This window comes from Cyprinus carpio, chromosome A13 (assembly GCF_018340385.1).
Source record: "Cyprinus carpio isolate SPL01 chromosome A13, ASM1834038v1, whole genome shotgun sequence".
Classification (NCBI taxonomy): Eukaryota; Metazoa; Chordata; class Actinopteri; order Cypriniformes; family Cyprinidae; genus Cyprinus; species Cyprinus carpio.
In genome coordinates, this window is record NC_056584.1 from 17,244,580 (window position 1) to 17,251,454 (window position 6,875).

Consider the following 6,875-nt stretch of genomic DNA (forward strand, 5'->3'; position numbering starts at 1 on the left):
TATCTAAAAATTAAGTGTCACTCACAACAAAACTTGTTAGACTTTCAGATGAGAGATAATGTCAGGAAGTTTTTAAAATCTAGTTATTGTTTGTCTCTTGGGCATTAAACACAAATTTGGTAAGATCATGACTATGGAGCTCACAGCAGGCTACCCCATAATATCTAATGGGTCATCAAAGGGAATTGTTGGTGGAGAGCGAACATTTACTCAAATAGTTATGGAAAACCCCATGAGGTGTCACATGACTCATTACCGCCAAGCTCTTTGCTTAGTTATCAGACTCATATGGCTAATAGAAAGGCAGGTTAAAATAGACAGGCATTTGGCACTCTTCTTATTCTATTAAAAAGCTCAAGCTAATGCTGATTGTAATGAACTGGTGTAATGCACATGATCATAACCATAAAATATACTGCCAGCGTAGCTATAAATACAAAGACCTTATTATCCTCAAGTAAATTGGTGCCTCTATAGTCTTTGCAATTATGATTTATGACTGCCAAGCGAAATCATGGCAATGAAGATAACAATATAAATATGGCAAAAAATAAAAAACAGAAGAATTAGGAATTGGCTTGGTGGTCTCCGATTGACCCGCCTGTTTATCTGAGGAAATAACGAGCCTTGACTGGTGCTCAGTGAGAGTCCCGAGTGTTCAGTCTAAATACAAATCACAGGCAGAAATCTCCTGGAGTTCAGGACTATTTTATCATCACTGAAACAAGAGCTCTTGCCAGATTAACCAGGTGAGAGAACGAAAAAAAACATCAATCACTCTCTAATCCATGATCCACTCACTCAAAACAGAAAAAAACACAAAAAACAGAAAACAGAGGTGCATAACCAGCAGATTCAAAGCTAATAAACTCATTTCATAATAATATGGGTGACTATGCTGGCAATCAATCATGATGTGGAGTTTGCGCTTTCCTGATGTTGAATTGAGCTGTTGACCCAAATCAGTCCACGTGGCAGATATTTGGAATTACAGTGGGGAGTTGATTAATTTTACATGAATTCGGTTGCAAAGGAGGGAAATATATTCTGGTGGCACACAAGGTCTAACTTCAGCATAGTGAATCGCTCAGCCAGATTTTGTGTGGGTGGGCTTTCTGAAGATTGAAGAGGGGTTCTCAGTCATAATCCTGGAGCAATTTCCATGTGATGTTTTTCAGTATGTGAAGAAAACCCCATTTTGTCCACAAATAGGAACAATTTCGAGGGAACAACAGTCCCCTCCTGAAGCCAGAATAGAGTTTGTGATGCTGATTAGATGGACCTCTAACCAGGACAATTTCTCTTATATGCACATAGACCGATGTGGTGATTTAATAAAAATAAATATATAAAATAACTATATATCCACTAAAAACACTATAAAATGCCATGCCTCTACATGGGCCATCATGGGGTTGCTCATGAGACTCCACGCGGCTTTCACAAGCATGCTGCCTGTGGCCTAAGAGTGCTCAGACAGGCTGGAGAGATGAATGGAACATCCACCATTTGGTCCTCATTACATTTGGCCACAGAAAATGGATTTTGATTTTTGTCACAGCTGCTAACCTCCTTGGGCCCATTTCAGGAAGACTTGAGGAAACCTGGAGCTCAGAAAAACAAATCAGAATCATGGATATAATCTAAAAAAGATCTGAAAATATGTAACATTCCACAAGGGCAGGGGAAATTTAATATTCAACCTTAATATTCAATTCTCAGTTTTAAGAAATATTTTAATGCAAGTTCATTAACAGCATTTGTGGCATATAATGTTGATTATCACAAAAAATGCATTTGAATTTTAAAAATGAGACCCTAAATAAGGCCAAACCATAAACATTTCAATACTCACTATTTCAATAGTATAACCACATAATGTAATTATGCATACTAACATGATTTTAATGTGAAAAAAATAGGTTACTATTATTTTCTGTGTAATTTTACAATTTCATTGGCATGACAATATACACCTAAGAACTTAAAATGACCATAAACATGACACAAACAAATTCACAGCTCAAATAAAACACAAGTTTCATTTAAGTGTTTTAATAAAAAATTATAAGCTTCACATTCATGCTTTTATATCCTACAAAATGCCCCCTTTATTTCCACTGTAAGTGCTTCACCATAACCTTGATGTTTTAATAGAGATGATAGATAGACAGACAGACAGACAGACAGATAAATATATAGATTTATTTTTTTACCAAAAGAGACACGTGGAAAATAATTTTTTATGGCAATTAACATTATTTTAAAAATGCTATTGATTAAGTTTAAATTGTTATTAAGCCCAAAATAATGTTTTCAGTGTTATCCTACAGCAGAATTGTATGTGTTTATTAAAAAACAAATATGTCATAGCCTTATATCTTTCTCTCTCATTCCACACACACAAAACAACAGTGGACTGCTTACATGCTACTCACATCGATTCAGCTCCCGGGGGCCCAAACCAATTTCTCTTGTTTTCTGCCCGTCTCCCTGCCTGAACCTGCAACAGCCATCAGACCCATTAATCCTTCCACCCAAGATGACTATGACTGATTTGGCCACCAAACAATCAATTTGTATCTCTCTCACTCCTTCACTTATTTCTTCTCTTTTGTGGATGTAAAGAATATCATGAAAAAGTGTCAGCGGTAACGGTTTCACAACAGTGGAGTAATAGAGTAATAAGGCAATCAGCGTTTGACCTTGGAAGACAACTAATTCATCTGCCCATCTATCTTAATTATTTCACTTTTCAAAGCACAGTGAAAGAGAAACTGTATCAGTCATTCATCCCTCTGAGGCAGCCGCATCTCTTCATCCATGTTGATTTTTAGTTTTCTATTGTTTTAAGTTTTGCCGGCAGAGCTCAAAAGCAATGTTTGATGGACGTCAGGTAGCAGGAGATCTAGAAAGTAGTAAACAGAGATCAGAAACACATCTTATCAAGCAGTTCATAACTAATGCATCAGAGGGCTACTATGAATACTTCATTTTGAGTATCTCCAGCAGATGTGGCTTTTTATGCTCTCTTTCAGTGTCATTCCTGATACCCAATACAAAAATTATTCCACAACACTGCAACATTATGCATTTAAGTAATAGTCTGAATGGCTACCAATGCAGATTACCATGCTCATCTTGTGAGAGGAACATGAGGCCAGAACCCCCCTCTGAATGGCGAGGAGCAGAAGGTAGGGTCGGCCATGTCTGGGAAAATCTGCAGTGGAACATTTGTCAGGAGACAGTGACAAAAAGGGGTGGAAGGGTGGGGAGGCAGAGCTCCACACTATTCAGAGACAATTTGTAAGCGCGGCTGTTGAAGTCAGGCCAAAGACTGGCGAACAGCTGGAGCCCCACCATGATTGATAAACGTGGGCCCCAAGAACTTCATTTCGATGTGAATGAAGACAAAAGCCCGACAATGTTCAGCGAGTGTGTAATGTTAGCGTCATTAAGTGTCAGCTCAGGACATGCCCTGGCTCTCAGATGGGCGACTGAGAGATGCCATGAGGGAGGTCAAGACCCGTGCTAATTACCATTTTAGGACAAAACACTCTTTCGTAGCTCTGCAATTATTGATTTACCTCTGAGGGGAGATCATTATGGAGTGTTACGAAGACTGTAACATGCACGCATGTAGAGATTGCATTCAGGGAAATTTCCATCATAGAAAATATATGCAACTGTGCTGATTTATTAGTACATTTCATAGTGACTGCATAGTGATTTCCACATGAAAATTTACCTGGAAATTAAAATGTGGTGGTTTACCTGGAGTGGGGATTCATATGATAGACTCATTTTGTGGCCTTTGTGGTTCAGTCTGTAATGATAAATAGATTTATTTAACAACAAAATCACATAACGTTACTTCAGTGCTTCACAGCAAAAACGATATAAATCTCAACACAATATTAAAGTACTCTTTTGCAGTATACTCTTATTTTACAGTAGTCCTGTATCCCAGCTAACAGTGAACATTCTCAGAACTTTGGCCAACCTTCAAGATTCTCTCAAAGTTTTAAACAAATTTTCTTTCAAGTAAAATTAATAGAAAATTTGTTTAAAGTTGTCTGGTTTTTAATAATGATATTAAATGTTAACAAAATGTAAGCACAAAAAAAAAAAAAAAAAATCATTTGTGAAACACTTTTTCTGAAACGTTTTAGTTGGATGTTAATCTAACATTTTGTACATGTTACTAATGTACTCACTATTTGTTTCAGAATGTTTGGAGAACATTCAAAAGTAAGGTTTCCATAATGTTTGCAAAATGAATGGAACCTTTCCTTAATGTTTGCATGGCAAATAAAAACTGTTTTTAATAGGTTTAAAAAACCTGGACATTTTGAACGTTAAGAGAACATTCAGAAATAATGTTTTTGTAACTTAATGGGAATGTTATTAAAAGGAACATATTTATAACAGATTTTCGTTATCTGGGATATTGTTCACATATGATTGTTTTTACAGCCTCGTAGTGGAAACAAACGGAGCAGGACAAATTCTAAATAAAACGATTTTCTCACCTTGAGCAGGTATTCCTCTCAAAGTGGTTCAGCGATGTATGTCATGACCATCATCATCATCATTTGTTTGCGCCTCTTCATTTGACTACTAAGGAGTTCTCGGAAAGATGCACTAATAGAGACATATAGCTGTGGAGATATACTAACAGAGAAGAAACCCTGATTTTCAGTGCATTCTGCTTGTACTAAAATTAATTTTCCTGTTGGATGTTTTAGTAAACTCAAAAAAGAAAAACGTAGTTTGGTTTTTAAGCATTTTCATAATAAAAAAATAAAAATAAAATAAAAATCAGAATCATTTGTGTATATATATGGTACATAACATGGTACATAATACACATTACATTCTTTATGTGCACATTGCAACTGCAAAGACATTTAAGACATTTTTACTTTTTGCAAGTTCAGTTTTATAACAATAATTCAGTACATTTTTATACAGCTTAAATACTGTGCGAGAGCTCAGCAATACATATTGATTCATGGCACCCATCTTAGCCGTAGTTTCCTTCATTTTATGTGAAAAACATTTCCAAGTAAAAACAGAAAGGGCAAAAAAAAAAAAGAAACAGCAATTTAATATTTGGCAAACAGTCAGAAACCAGAACAAAGTAGATACATCTATTCTAGGCTTATTAAAGGGATGGCTACTGCAGAGCAAATTGAAAAGTTTTCCGTCACGTTAAATATATAGATGAGTCTGAAGTTCATAAAATTGTGTATTGTTCTGTTTTAACCCTATATTTCAATATTGCAGACAACCTCATGGCAACAAAGTGGATCCCTGGGTCATCCATTCAGCAATACAGGGCCAAATTACAGCAGCCATGGCTCACAATGAATGAGTGAATATTGATGAACATGGAAGATCTACAAGGGTAATCTTTTTCCCCCTCTTTGGCGGAACGAGGGAGGAGAGAGGCGCCTTGGCAGTCCCGTGGGAGGAGTGCAGCTCTCTCAATATTCAGAATATTCTGGTTGAAGTTCAGAGAGAGATATCAATCTCACTTTGAAGCACCAGGCCTTCATTTGTTTGTGAGAGATGTGAGGTGTTCGCCAGATGACTGTGCCAATTCTTCAAAAGCCACTTACAGTAGAGACACTCACTGTAGCGTTTGCTTTTGTTGTCTGGGCTCAGACGACTCTCAAACCCAATGGTGAAACCTTGATTGAAGCAGTGCACCCAATTCACCTGTGCGTTAAGGAGAATGTGCAATCTTTGCTATGATAGAGTGAAGATGAATGCAAAGGGCATAGCTGGGAAATAAAAATACAAAAGCTGAAACATGAATTATTATAATAAAGCAAAATTGTATTTATATGGAGAAAAAAACAATTTAAGTGTAAAAATGTCCATTAAAACACTGTTCTATTTCAACTTTAAACTAAGCAACTAAATGTATTGATATTTTATATCAGACTGACAGAAATAATGCTAAAAAACATCTACATACATTTTTAGCAAAATAGCAAGAATAATGACTGACAGAAATAATGCAAATGTACATTCATGTATTTTTATTAAAATAGCAAAAATAATGAAGCTAAAAGTCATTGTGAATCAGTGTTATTTTAGTAAACTATTATAGTTTTTTATCAATATTTTGAATTAGCTTTTATTTTTAGAGTTTTTGTTTTCATTTTTTTATTTTAGTTAAAGTTTTAGTATTTTCTAGTAATTTTGTAATATTAATTTTATTTTGTACATTTTAATTATTTTAACTTTTATTATTATTTTAGTTTTAATTTTAGTTGATGAAAATAACCCTGTTATGAATAGCATGAGTACATGAATCTCAAAATTCAGTAAATAATAAAATAAAATAAAATAAAATAAAATAAAATAAAATAAAATAAAATAATGAATGAGTGAAAAATAAAATAAAATAAAATAAAATAAAATCCTTCACTCCAGTGGGCTCATTACTCCACAGCAGTGCCACCCACTAGCATTTATAAACATTCATAAGCCTGTCAATTTGCTTCAATTTTGTGTCACGTTAGAGAGGATTTCATCACCAGGAGGCTCTACACGTACCACTGAGGTGCTGTTATTTTTCTTCTCTTTGTCATCAACACTTGTTTTTGAGTGGTGGCATGTGTTGTTGTGTGTGTGTGTGTGTGTGTGTGTGTGTGTGTGTGTGTGTGTGTGTGTGTGTGTGTGTGTGTGTGTGTGTGTCAGAATGTTGGTTGCGGTTTTAGCAAAGCAATGGGCCATGCCGGCCTCTCTGTGAGCATGTTTATAAGAGGAGTCTTCATGGCCACTCAGTTGAGCCTGGTTTACCAACACTATTGATTGCAGGTGATGTTCTGGACAGAGACCTCTTAGGGGACTTAAATTCC

At 35.6% G+C, this 6,875-nt stretch overlaps 1 long non-coding RNA gene across 1 annotated transcript; it reads right to left on the reverse strand.

Annotated features, from left to right (window-relative positions):
• Window positions 1-812: 812 nt before the first annotated feature.
• LOC122147250 lies at window positions 813-6,111 on the reverse strand. Its single transcript, XR_006161522.1, has 4 exons — window positions 4,533-6,111; window positions 3,775-3,826; window positions 2,439-2,908; window positions 813-1,604 (listed from the first exon to the last, which is right to left on the reverse strand). It is a non-coding gene; the product is annotated as an uncharacterized LOC122147250 (long non-coding RNA).
• Between the last annotated feature and the right edge of the window lie 764 nt (window positions 6,112-6,875).